The following is a 12,342-nucleotide window of genomic DNA, read 5'->3' as shown; positions in this document are numbered from 1 at the left end:
TGTATAACATGGTGTCTATAGTTGATAACACTGTGTTGTATCATTGAAATTTGCTCAGAGAGTAGAATTTAAATATTCCCATCCCCTTCCCCTCAAAAAAGGTAAATATGTGATGGATGTGTTAATTAATTCAATGAGAGGAAAACTTTCACAATGTATATTAAAACATTTTGTTGTACACTTAAATATCTTACAATTTCATACCTATCAGAATAACTAAAATTAAAAATTGGTGACAACACCAACTGCTGGTGAGAATGCAGAGAAACTGGATGACTCGTAACTTGCTGTTGGGAATATAAAATGGTATGGCCACCCTGGAAAGCAGTTTTTCAGTTTCTGAAAAACTGAACATGCGTTTACCATGCAATTCAGCAGTCGCATTTCTGGGCATTAATCACACAGAAACCTGTACACAAATGTACACAGCAATTTCATTCATAAAGGCCGAAAACTGGAATCAGCCCAGATGGCACTGGTGAATAGTTAAATAAATTGTGGTATATCCATCATGGAACACTACTCAGCAACTAAAAGGCACGAACTACTGATACAGGAAACAATGGGGATGAGTCTCCAGAGAATTATGCCGAGTAAAAAAATGCCAATCCCAAAAGGTTACATACTGTTTCCATTTATATTACAATCCTGAAATTACATGATTATATATAGAAATGGAGAACAGATTAATAGTTATCGTGGATTAAAGATGGAGTGGGGATAGGTGGAAAGTGGGTGTGACCATTAAGGAGCAACAGAAGGGATTCTTCTGGTGATGGAAATGTTCTGTATCTTGACTACATCAATCTCAATATCCTGGTTGTGATATTATAGTATACTTTTGTAAGATGTTACCTTTGGGAAAAACTGGGTAAAGAGCACAGAGGATCTCTGTGTATTATTTCTTACAACTGCACATGAATGTATGTACAATTATGTCAAAATATAAAATTTAATTGTTAAAAAGCAGATAGAAGGTATTTTTTTTGCCTTCAGAATTACTGATAATGGATACAGTGGAGTTGTTAACATTTGATACACAAGTTATTTCAAGGCAACAATTTATAAAACCACATTTTGATGGCATCATCTGAGTAACAGCTGCAGTTGGTTAGTAATATGTAGCATCAACTGGTCACATCATTTATCAACACTAAGTCACCAAGACTCTTAAAAAAACATCACAACCCATAAGCATTATAGAATTCATTACTAAAACTAAGAGAATTACTTGGAATGGTATTTTTAAATCTCACATTAACAACAAATAAGGTTATTTTTTTCTAACATCTTTATTGGAGTATAATTGCTTTCCAATGGTGTGTTAGTTTCTGCTTTATAACAAAGTGAATCAGCTATACATATACATATGTCCCCATATCGCCTCCCTCTTGCATCTCCCTCCCTCTCGCCCTCCCTGTCCCACCCCTCTAGGTGGTCACAAAGCACCAAGCTGATCTCCCTGTGCTATGCGGTTGCTTCCCACTAGCTATTGGTTTTACATTTGGTAGTGTATATAAGTCCATGCCACTCTCTCACTTCATCCCAGCTTACCCTTGTCCTCAAGGCCATTCTCTACTAGGTCTGTGTCTTTATTCCCTTCCTGCTGCTAGGTTTTTCATGACCATTTTTTGTTTTAGATTCCATATATATGTGTTAGCATACGGTATTTGTTTTTCTCTTTCTTACTTACTTCACTCTGTATGACAGACTCTAGGTCCATCCACCTCACTACAAATAACTCAATTTAGTTTCTTTTTATGGCTGAGTAATATTCTATTGTATATATGTGCCACATCTTCTTTACCCATTCATCTGTCGATGGACACTTAGGTTGCTTCCATGTCCTGGCTATTGTAAATAGAGCTGCAATGAACATTGTAGTACATGACTCTTTTTGAAACAAATAAGGGTTTGAATGTCTTAGCCTGCAAAAGGAAATCAGGTCTATAAAGAAAAATTTTTTTTAAATATTTTGTTCACTATTTGAAGTGACTGGAATGCTTTATTTCAATCAAAAAAAGTAAAAGTAGAAGATTGACATATCTTTTAAATACATTTAAAAGTAAAAGTCCTTAACTGCAAGAAAATAAGATCAATCTCATTAAATGAAGGAAATTATGGTGAGATTTAACAAAGTTAAATCATGTTAATCTCATTTACTGACACCTTTCAAAATTTCCATCTTTGCATGAGTTAAATAAGGATAGGCTTTTTTTAAAATCTGATGAATTCTGACAACCTAAAACAATGATTCTCAAACTCAGAATTGTCTACTCACATGATTATTAAAATGCAGATTCTTAGGCACCCAGTCCACCCCTGAGATTCAGAGTCATGGGTTTTTTGGTTTGTTTGCTTTTTTTCTTTTTAACAACTACCCTAGGGGATTTTGATTAAGTGGTGTAAACTTTTTAAAGAAATATAATTCAGTAAAATTCAACCCTTATGTATTGGATTGGACTTGCAATTCTTTTATGAGTCAAGTTGGGGGTATGTAATTATTAACCGTATCTTCTTAATCAATAGGAAAGTGACTTTTAAAAAATTAATAGACTTTTTTTTTAGCAGTTCTAGCTTTACAGAAAAATTGAGGGTAAAATGTCCCTATATCCCAGTTTCCTCTATTATTAACATGTTGCATTCACGTGGTACATTTGTTACAATTGATGAGCCAGTACTGGAAAGTGACTTTGAAATGACATGTCCAAGGCTGCAAGTGTCTGGGTTTCTGCTGGGAACCAAGCCACACCCACACCCTCACTTGAACAAGCTTCCTGGTACTTTCTCTTGAAAGATGCTCTATACAGATTAATACCATAATGACTGTAATTGTTCTGTGCCACTACCTGAACACCGGTGGCAGCAGGACACATTCGACTAAGCACTTTGGTTGGTGCCTGGGATGGTTGGTATTTATCCTGGCTCCATCTGATATTTCCAGATTTGTATGATGATTAGATTTAAAGATCGATGTGATTAATCCACTTGTGATTATGTAAAAACAACATCAGACAACATTTGCAGGATACCTGTTCTACTGTTGTATGATGTAATCGGTGTAATTAGGAAGGGTTTTATATCTACAATTCAAACATTCATATCCACTTGTTTGGAAAGAAGATACACTTCTTATAATAGCATCTTCAACTACAAATATGTTTGAAAAAGGTTTTGATTGTATCATTGCAGTTACCGCAAAGATGAGCAAGAGGTAAACTGCTAACAGGTAACAGAGGAGATTGGACGTTCCTTTAAATAGAACTGAATTGGCATAGATACTGCATTAGCAGGAATCTTATTTTGTCACTATTATTTTTAAATAAAGTACGTTTAAAATTTAGTTGCCTAAGAAATCTGTGATATGAGCATATCATCTTGACTCCCGACATTGTGATCGAGGAAGAGGCTGATGAGAGGAAGAGCTGATGAGAGGAAGAGCTGATGAGAGCCTGGCGGTTGCTCAACAGACGAGAGGGCGCCTTCTCGCTGGTTGAGGGCTTAAGGCCCTCACCTGCCAAAGTGTGAGAATCTTTTACTGGTTTATCTAACACATGAGTATTAGTCCCTGTCGTGTGCCAAACGCCCTTGCCCAGCGGCGGACTGGCCCTGCAGCCAAACTGAGAACAAACGAAGACTAGGAAACCCGCGGCGTCCCAAAGCGCATGTCACCCCGGAATCCCCCCGCCCTCGGGCTGCTCCTCAGAGGGGCGTGGCCGAACGTGCGGGCGGGGGCGGGGCCTGTCGCCCGGGAAACCACGGGCAGAGCCTCAGTGCTCTTCCAGGCACCAGTTGCGGTTGAACTGCTGCAGGTGGACGCCCTGGGCCGTTGCTGCCCCCGGACGCCAGTGGGGGAAGAAGGATCTCTGAGGCTCAAGTGCACTGAGGCCCCAGCCGCCCTTTGCGACGCTGCCGCGGGCTTTGGGAGCAATAAATGTGGTTTGGGTTGGTTTCGTCCAGACCTGGTGGTGCCTCGCTCAGGGTGGCCAATAGGCCCGGCCCTAATCTCCTACGTCTCGAAGTCTGCGTGCCCCTCGTCTGGAGAAGCAGAAGCGCGGACGCCGGAAAGAGCCGCTGCCGGCGATGGGGAAGAAAGTTCCCTCCTCATCCTCGGCCTGGGCCGCCCAAGTAAGGTCAGTGGCTACAAACCACGCCACAGCTCAAACTCCAATACTAGTGGTAGCTTCTGGAGGGCACTCATCGTCACCACCTGTTTCTGGTTTGGAGAGTTGGAAAGTTGACTATGACGTAGCTTTGAAGGGATTCCTCCTCAGGCCCGCAGGTCACCTTTGTAGATGCCTGTCTGTTGTTGCCCAACTAGGGTCCACAGAAGCTTGACCTTATGAACATCCGGCATGTGAGTGACACTGATTGATCAGTGGTTTAATCAACAAAGGCACGTGTATTACCTACCTACTTTATCCCCTCACTACCTCTTCCCAAGGGGTTCTCACGGGCTCAGAAACTTCCACAGGGAGATCAGCTCCGACCACCTAGAGGTGGGATAAGGCAGGTGGAAGGGAGACGCAAGAGGGAGGGTATATGGGGATATACGTATGCATATAGCTGATTCCCTTTGTTTTACAGCCAAAACTAACATAACACTGTAAAGCAATTATACTCCAATAAAGATGTCAAAGAAAAAAAAAGCTCTTCACCAGTGAATTCCGGTAGATAATGATTTATCCAGTAGATAATAGATAATGGAGTCTCTTTTAAGGTCCAGTTCCTCAAGGGTAGTCCAGGGAATCTCACCACTTCCCTGCTTCCTCCAAAGACATAAGCCTCAACCAGGACCAGCTTCGTAAAGAGCCAACCTGTGCAGTCACAGGGCTCCAGGCTCAGAAGGACCGTGATCAGAGGGCCCTGTGCTTGCTTTAATAATCTGTAGTCGAAATCTTAGAAAATTCTTCATTTTTGAACAAAGGGCCCCCATTTTCATTTTTCACTGGGCCCAGCCAAATATGCACCAACTCTCCTCTTTTCCCAAAGGCTTTCTTTACTGACATTCAATTATACAAAAATATAATTACAAGGGTTCTTCTCTAGACCTCTCAGTAGCAACTAAGACATCCAGAGACAGAGGAGGGATGATTTTACTGACTAAACTGAGAGTTGTTGAAATATTGAGACCTTTGTGATCCAGTGCTCACCCTCCACTCCTCCTCATATTTTAGGGTCTTTGAAGAATGTGCAAAATGTGGAAATGCCACACCTCTGAGGGCAACAACGTTTGGCTCCTTGCCTAAGGAGAGAAACAGGTAAGGAATCAGCTAAATGTGTATCTATGGGTGGGTGCTCTGGGACTGTTTTTTACAGGTGCCCTGGAAGGGCTGGTGCAGGTGGGTGTGGGGGAATGCAGAGAGCAGAGGCTGCATTGTTTGACATGGTTCAGAGGAAGTAAGAGACTTGGAGAAGGAGATTCTAAAGCTGGGCCATCCAATTCTGTAGCCACAAACTACAGATGGCTCCTGAGCACTTGAAGGGTGGCTGTCTGAAATATGATATGCTCTAAATGTTCAAAGAACTCGAGATTTCAAAGTCTCACTTTTTATAGTAAAATATTATACTTTTAAAAATAAATTGCTTGTTGAAATGATATTTTGGATATATTAAGCATTAACGTGAATTGCACTTGTTCATTTTTACTTTTTAACGTGACTAGTGGAGAATTTTATATGTGTGTTCATGTTATGTTTCTTTTGGAGAGCTCTCTTCTAAAGATTTTAGAGTATTGGAAACTGCCTACTTTAAAAGTTCAGAAAATGCTGCCTCTCCTCAAGAAACTCACATTTCCCTTCATCTCCCAGAAAGTACGCCTACCTGCCATTGCCCTGTCACCCACATCACCTGCAACTAACCCAGTAGCCTCGAACTAAAGGCCTCAGCATTTAAAAAACTACAGCCTAACCATAAGTAATCTAGAAATTCAGAATTATAGTCACTTTTACAGGAAAGAAAGGGTCAAACTTCTGTCAGCTGTTGCCACTAGAATCAATTCAGGTGCTTGTAGAGCTATGTCTGCTACTTTGGCTCTTTAACTGTTCAGATTGGCAGAAGCAAATTATTGAAAACCTGTGGAGAAGGGAAGGAAGAAGTAAGAGAGGGAAGGTAGTCACCTCCCCAACCTTCACTACAAGTAATTATGTTGTTACAGATTATGGGATTACAGCAGCCTTGGCCTGACTTCTTTTTGTCTGTCATACCACCTTAAAAAGCAACTAGCTCTGGGCTTCCCTGGTGGCGCAGTGGTTGAGAGTCCGCCTGCCGATACAGGGGACACGGGTTCGTGCCCCGGTCCGGGAAGATCCCACGTGCCGCGGAGCGGCTGGGCCCGTGAGCCATGGCCGCTGAGCGTGAGCCATGGCCGCTGAGCCTGCGCGTCTGGAGCCTGTGTTCCGCAACGGGAGAGGCCACAACAGTGAGAGGCCCACGTACCGCCAAAAAAAAAAAAAAAAAAAAAGCAACTAGCTCTGGTGAAGATATTTCCTGGTGCTCTGGTCTGAAGTATAGGTAAGAATGGAAGGTTATCTGTAAATTTAAGCTCTCACTTGAGCAACTCCCTTTAGTTAGGAAATGTACAATGGGTGGACTCCAATATCTTAATCTCCAGTGTTTTGAATGGCTCTTAAAAGCAGTGTGGTGAGTGAAGATGTTAGCTCTAAACCAACGTGTATTAGATGCTGGTCTTAACCCGTCTTTCTAGAGCCTCTCGTTCACTGGAAAGTAGCTCCAAATGTGTACGTAAGAGAGCTGAGGCCGGGGCCTCAGATTGAGATTCTCAATATCAGTGGATTGCCTCAAACTTCTGTGAAAGGGGTCTGCCCCACAGCCGTGGTGGTAGCAGAGCATTTGCTGACATTCTCCCATCCTTTGGTGTGCCTTCCATGGCATGGTTCAGTTTGTTTTCATATTGCCCACATTCTCCAGAGTGATTCAGTTTTAGGTGTGTGTCTTCCACTGAATGATTTGGCTTCATTTGTGAGCTACTTGACCCAAAAGTTTGCTTTGCCCACCCACTGCTTACCCCTTAAACTATGAGGCTTACTCTCAGCTGTAGTCTTGAAGTACTTTGCCTCATGAGCTACACTATCTGACTAAAGCCCAGAACCTGGATCTCCACAACCTTAGACACCTGTGGATGACTGAAATGAGACTCTGTCCCATCAGTGCGGGAGGACCTACCATCACATGGACATGTCTAGACAAGAGAAAGCTTTAAGCAGAAAAAGCCTTGGCAAATTGAGTTGGTGAGAATCCAACTCAAAATACTGCCTGAGATTCTGAGGCTTCCATGATCTCACCCAGCTTGCAAAGGCCAAACTTCTGTGTACCTTTCAACCATGATCAAGTCAGCACTCCAAGATAGTACTGAGGTGTCTTCATCAAAAAATGTGAAATATTTGGGAATCCCTGTAAGTGATGCCTTGGAGAGAATAATTTGGAATTCTGGACTTTTTACAATTTCCAGGAGGTTGAAACCCGAGTGTTGCCCCTGGTACTAAGTAAGATATCTATCAAATAGATGTGTACTAAGAGCTTAGTCTTGTCCTGATCTTTTACTTTTGGCAGTGAAGTTATCTTGGCTTATAGTTTTCTTTGTTAGAAATTTTTAACTACAAATTCAATGTTTTCAATAGATATAGGACTAGGTTATGTGCTTAACTGAGCCTTGGTAGCTTCTGCCTTGAAAGGATTTGTTTCATCCAAGTTTTTGAATTTGGCATGAGCATGTATTGTTGATGATGTTGTTTTATTCTTTTATTTTTTTGAACTGTCTTAAAAGGTCAATTTTTCCTTCATATCTGAAAGACATTTTCCCTGGGCATGGTATTCTGGGTTAACAGTATTTTTCCTTCATTGTTTTAAATATGTCACTCCATTGTATTCTGGGTTGCATGGTCTGCAAGTTCCCCCCACTGTAATTCTTAATTTTGTTCCTGTGTATCATATCATTTTTCTGTGGCCACCTTCAATATTTTCTTTTTAACTTTGGTTTTCCAGCAGTTTGAGTATGATGTGTCAGGGTGTATATTTTTAAATTTTTATCATGCTTGAAAATTTTTGAGTTTTTTGGATCTGTGGTTTGGTATATATTGGTTTTTTTTTTTTTTTTTTTTGAAGATTCAGCCATTCTTTTTTCAAATATTACTTCTGCTATTCTTTCTCTTCTTCTGGAATTCCAAATTTCTGCTGAAATTTCCTATCTGTTCAGCCATGTTTTCCACTAGAACCTTTAGTATATGTGATTATTAATGTGTTAAAGTTATTTTAAATTTCCTCTCTCATAGTTCTAACACCTAAGTTCTCTCTGAATCTGGTTCTGTTAAGTGCTTTCTCTCTTGCCCTTGGGTTTGGGGTTTTTTTTTCCTCCTTTTTATATGTCTCATATACCAGGCATCTTGTGTAGAAGAGGAGAGATTATGGTAAAGAGAACATATGCCTCAAAATAAGCATGTTTCTTCTGCTAGGTCAGTAATGTGGTGTGTTGAATCAATCTAACCAGTAGTTAAGGTGGGTTTGGTTTTTATTGTTCCACCTTCAGTACATGATTAGTTTTGATTTCCTCTAGTGTTACCTTATGCTTAGGGTGAGGGCTTCAGAGTTAGAGGGATTTTCTCAATGTTCCTGTTTCACTCTCAGCTTCCAGCCTTTCCTCTGAATCTGCATCTCGAAGGGATCTATCTACACGCTTTTGCCTTTCCTCTTGCTTGTTACTTGATGCTTGCTAGCTTGGGAGTGGGGGCAAGAGGACTCTTAGTCATTCTGGTCCAGCCTCTCTTAGGCAAGCCTTGTATTCTTAGGCCTTGAGAGTGGGACTTTCTCAGACTTTCAGTCTCCCTGTGACAGACAAAATTTCTGCCTTGCATCTTTTGTGAGTCTTGAGAAGATGAGAGTCTCCTGACCCACTTGTAGTGTAGGAGCCCTCTAACTGTAATGGTATGGGATCCTGGGCCAAGATGTTTCCTTCCCCTCCTTATCCAGAAGTAGGAGTTGTTTGTTTATCCTTCCCTACTCCTACCCTGGAGGCAATAGGGCTTGCTCTCCCTACCCCAGTGGCTGTTATTTATAGGTAAGGAAGGGTCTGGGCAGGACTTTTACCTTTCTACAGTGGGAGCTTTCTGCCCTCCAACAGGCCTTCACCACCAAGAGAGACTCTCTCTGGTCTCTTGCTTTGTCTTAAATCTTTCTTATCAGTACCCAGTAGAGAGCATGGAGAAGAGGCTGAAATTGGGAGCAAACTCACTTTTTGTCTGAGGCTCCCAGGGGTTCTATACTCTCATGCTAGTCCACACTTGGCCTTTAGCAATTTATTAACAATTTTAGCTGACTTCTTAGCACCTTGTGTTGTACTTGATGTCTCTTCTTTTGTGCCTACAGCCTATCTGTCCGTGGTGGGGCCAGTCTTTCCCTGAATTTCAGGCTACTTGATTAGTCTGCAACCCTAGCTAGGGTGACCAACCATCCCAGATTGCCTGGGACTGAGAAGTTTCCCAGGACAGGAGACTTTCAGTACTAAACCCGGGAAAGTCCACTTGGTCACCCTAACCTCAGATCTCTGATAGGTTTAAGACAAGTTATTTTGTAATTTTTCTAGTTGTTAAGGTGAGACCGATGCTCCTAGATTTCTACATCTTCGGCAGAAGGCAAATTACTGAAATATTTATGCGTGTTGAATCTGAACAAAAATGGTTCTTGAGATAGTAAGAAGCCATATGGGGAAACATCTGTTTCTTACTAAGGCAGAGGGGTTCTTGTGAAATCTTCCCTAAAATAGAGAATAAGAAAAATAAGTTTAGTCTCTGCCATTCTTTTGTTTGTCAGGAGCAGACTTATCTGATTACTTAAATGAACTCTAGTTGAAGAGGTAGATTCACATCTGTTCTTTCCACAAACTCTATTCATCATTTAGCTAGCACCATATTTGGACTTTACTCCCCTTCAGGCAAGCATCTCCTATAGATTTTTGAGTGAAACTTAAAAAAAACTTTATGATCTTTTGTTGATGAGGAAGAAAGCTGAGTATAACAATAAGCTTTGTACAAGAAGAATATTGACCATCTCTGGGTAAATGTGTATGTGTGCATGCACGTGCATGTGGAACTTTGCTATCAAATGTCTGGGGACATATTTGATTTACATTGCTATGGGTGGTACATCTGGGTTTGGTGTTTTTGTTTCAGATAGCATGGGAGCCAGGAGTGTTTATGATCCCTATAGCCAGCATTAATGGTTATATGGTACACAGTTTCAAGGCAATTCTCTGTATTTTGTGTAATAAGGAAAGCTCTATCATTTTCTCAGTTACTCTTTTGAGTATCCTTGCGCATCCGGCAGAAATAAGTATGGCCTCTTGATGAGCTTGTAAGCTGTATAAGTGGTATCTTCCTATTAAATGTTCAAGATAGTTTGATTAGTATAGTAAAAACACAACTCATAAGACTAGGAACATATATAATCTCAACAGCTATGCGGTTTATATGGCTATAGATAGAATTATTATTATAGTAATAGCTACGACTTGCATGTTTATTATATGTCAGGCATTATTCTGAGAGTTTTACATTCATTAATGTATTGAATCCTCACACAGAAAAAATTCATAATGATAACTTCATAATTATGATGCCAGCTATTACTATCCACATATTACAGATTAGTAAAATGAGAAACAAAGAGGTTTAATAGTGTGTTCAAGATCATACTGATAGCAAGTGGTGGCATTGGGACTTGAGCCCATGCATTCTGTTTCCAGAGTTCTTTTAACCACTATGACAGCGGTCAAAGACACATAAAAACAAAAAAGAAAACAAACAAATAAAAGAACCATAAAATAAACCCAACTGAAGAAAAACAAACACAGATACAGAGAACAGAGTAGTGTTTACAAGAAAAGGGAAGGGGGAAAGGGTGAAATGAGTAAAAGGGGTCAACTGTATGGTGACAAATGGAAACTGAACTTTTGATCGTGAGCAAGCTGTAGTGTATACAGAAGTTCAAATGTAATTTTGTAAATATGAAACCTGTATTATAAACCAATGTTACCTCAATAATTTTTTTAACATCTTTATTGGAGTATAATTGCTTTACAGTGGTGTGTTAGTTTCTGCTTTACAACAAAGTGAATCAATTATACATATACATATGTTCCCATATCTCTTCCCTCTTGCGTCTCCCTCCCTCCCACACTCCCTATCCCACCCCTCTAGGTGGTCACAAACCACCTAGCTGATCTCCCTGTGCCATGCGGCTGCTTCCCACTAGCTATCCACCCTACGTTTGGTAGTGTATATATGTCCATGCCACTCTGTCACTTCGTCACAGCTTACCTTTCCCCCTCTCCATATCCTGAAGGCTATGCTCTAGTACGTCTGTGTTTTATTCCCATCCTACCCCTAGGCTCTTTATGCCATTTTTTAATAGATTCCATATATATGTGTTAGCATACGGTATTTGTTTTTCTCCTTCTGACTTACTTCACTCTGTATGACAGACTCCAGGTCCATCCACCTTACTACAAATAACTCAGCTTCGTTTCTTTTTATGGCTGAGTAATAGTCCATTGTATATATGTGCCACATCTTCTTGATCCATTCATCTGTTGATGGACACTTAGGTTGCTTCCATGTCCTGGCTCTTGTAAATAGAGCTGCAGTGAACATTTTGGTACATGGCTGTTTTTGAATTATGGTTTTCTCAGGGTATATGCCCAGTAGTGAGATTGCTGGGTCATATGGTAGTTCTATTTGTAGTTTTTTAAGGAACCTCCATACTGTTCTCCATAGTGGCTGTATCAATTTACATTCCGACCAACAGTGCGAGAGGGTTCCCTTTTCTCCACACCCTCTCCAGCATTTATTGTTTCTAGATTTTTTGATGATGGCCATTCTGACCGGTGTGAGATGATATCTCATTGTAGTTTTGATTTGCATTTCTCTAATGATTAATGATGTTGAGCATTCTTTCATGTGTTTGTTGACAATCTGTATCTCTTCTTTGGAGAAATGTCTATTTGGTTCTTCTGCCCATTTTTGGATTGGGTTGTTTGTTTTTTTTGTTATTGAGTTGTATGAGTTGCTTATAAATTTTGGAGATTAATTCTTTGTCAGTTGCTTCATTTGCAACTATTTTCTCCCATTCTAAGCGTTGTCTTTTGGTCTTGTTTATGGTATCCTTTGCTGTGCAAAAGCTTTTAAGTTTCATTAGATCCCATTTGTTTATTTTTGTTTTTATTTCCATTTTTCTAGGAGATGGGTCAAAAAGGATCTTGCTGTGATTTATGTCATAGAGTGTTCTGCCTATGTTTTCCTCTAAGAGTTTGATAGTGTCTGGCCTTACATT

Source organism: Kogia breviceps, chromosome 5 (assembly GCF_026419965.1).
Source record: "Kogia breviceps isolate mKogBre1 chromosome 5, mKogBre1 haplotype 1, whole genome shotgun sequence".
In the NCBI taxonomy this organism is placed as follows: Eukaryota; Metazoa; Chordata; class Mammalia; order Artiodactyla; family Physeteridae; genus Kogia; species Kogia breviceps.
The sequence above is the reverse complement of the archived record's forward strand: the minus strand, read 5'-3'. Positions refer to the sequence as shown.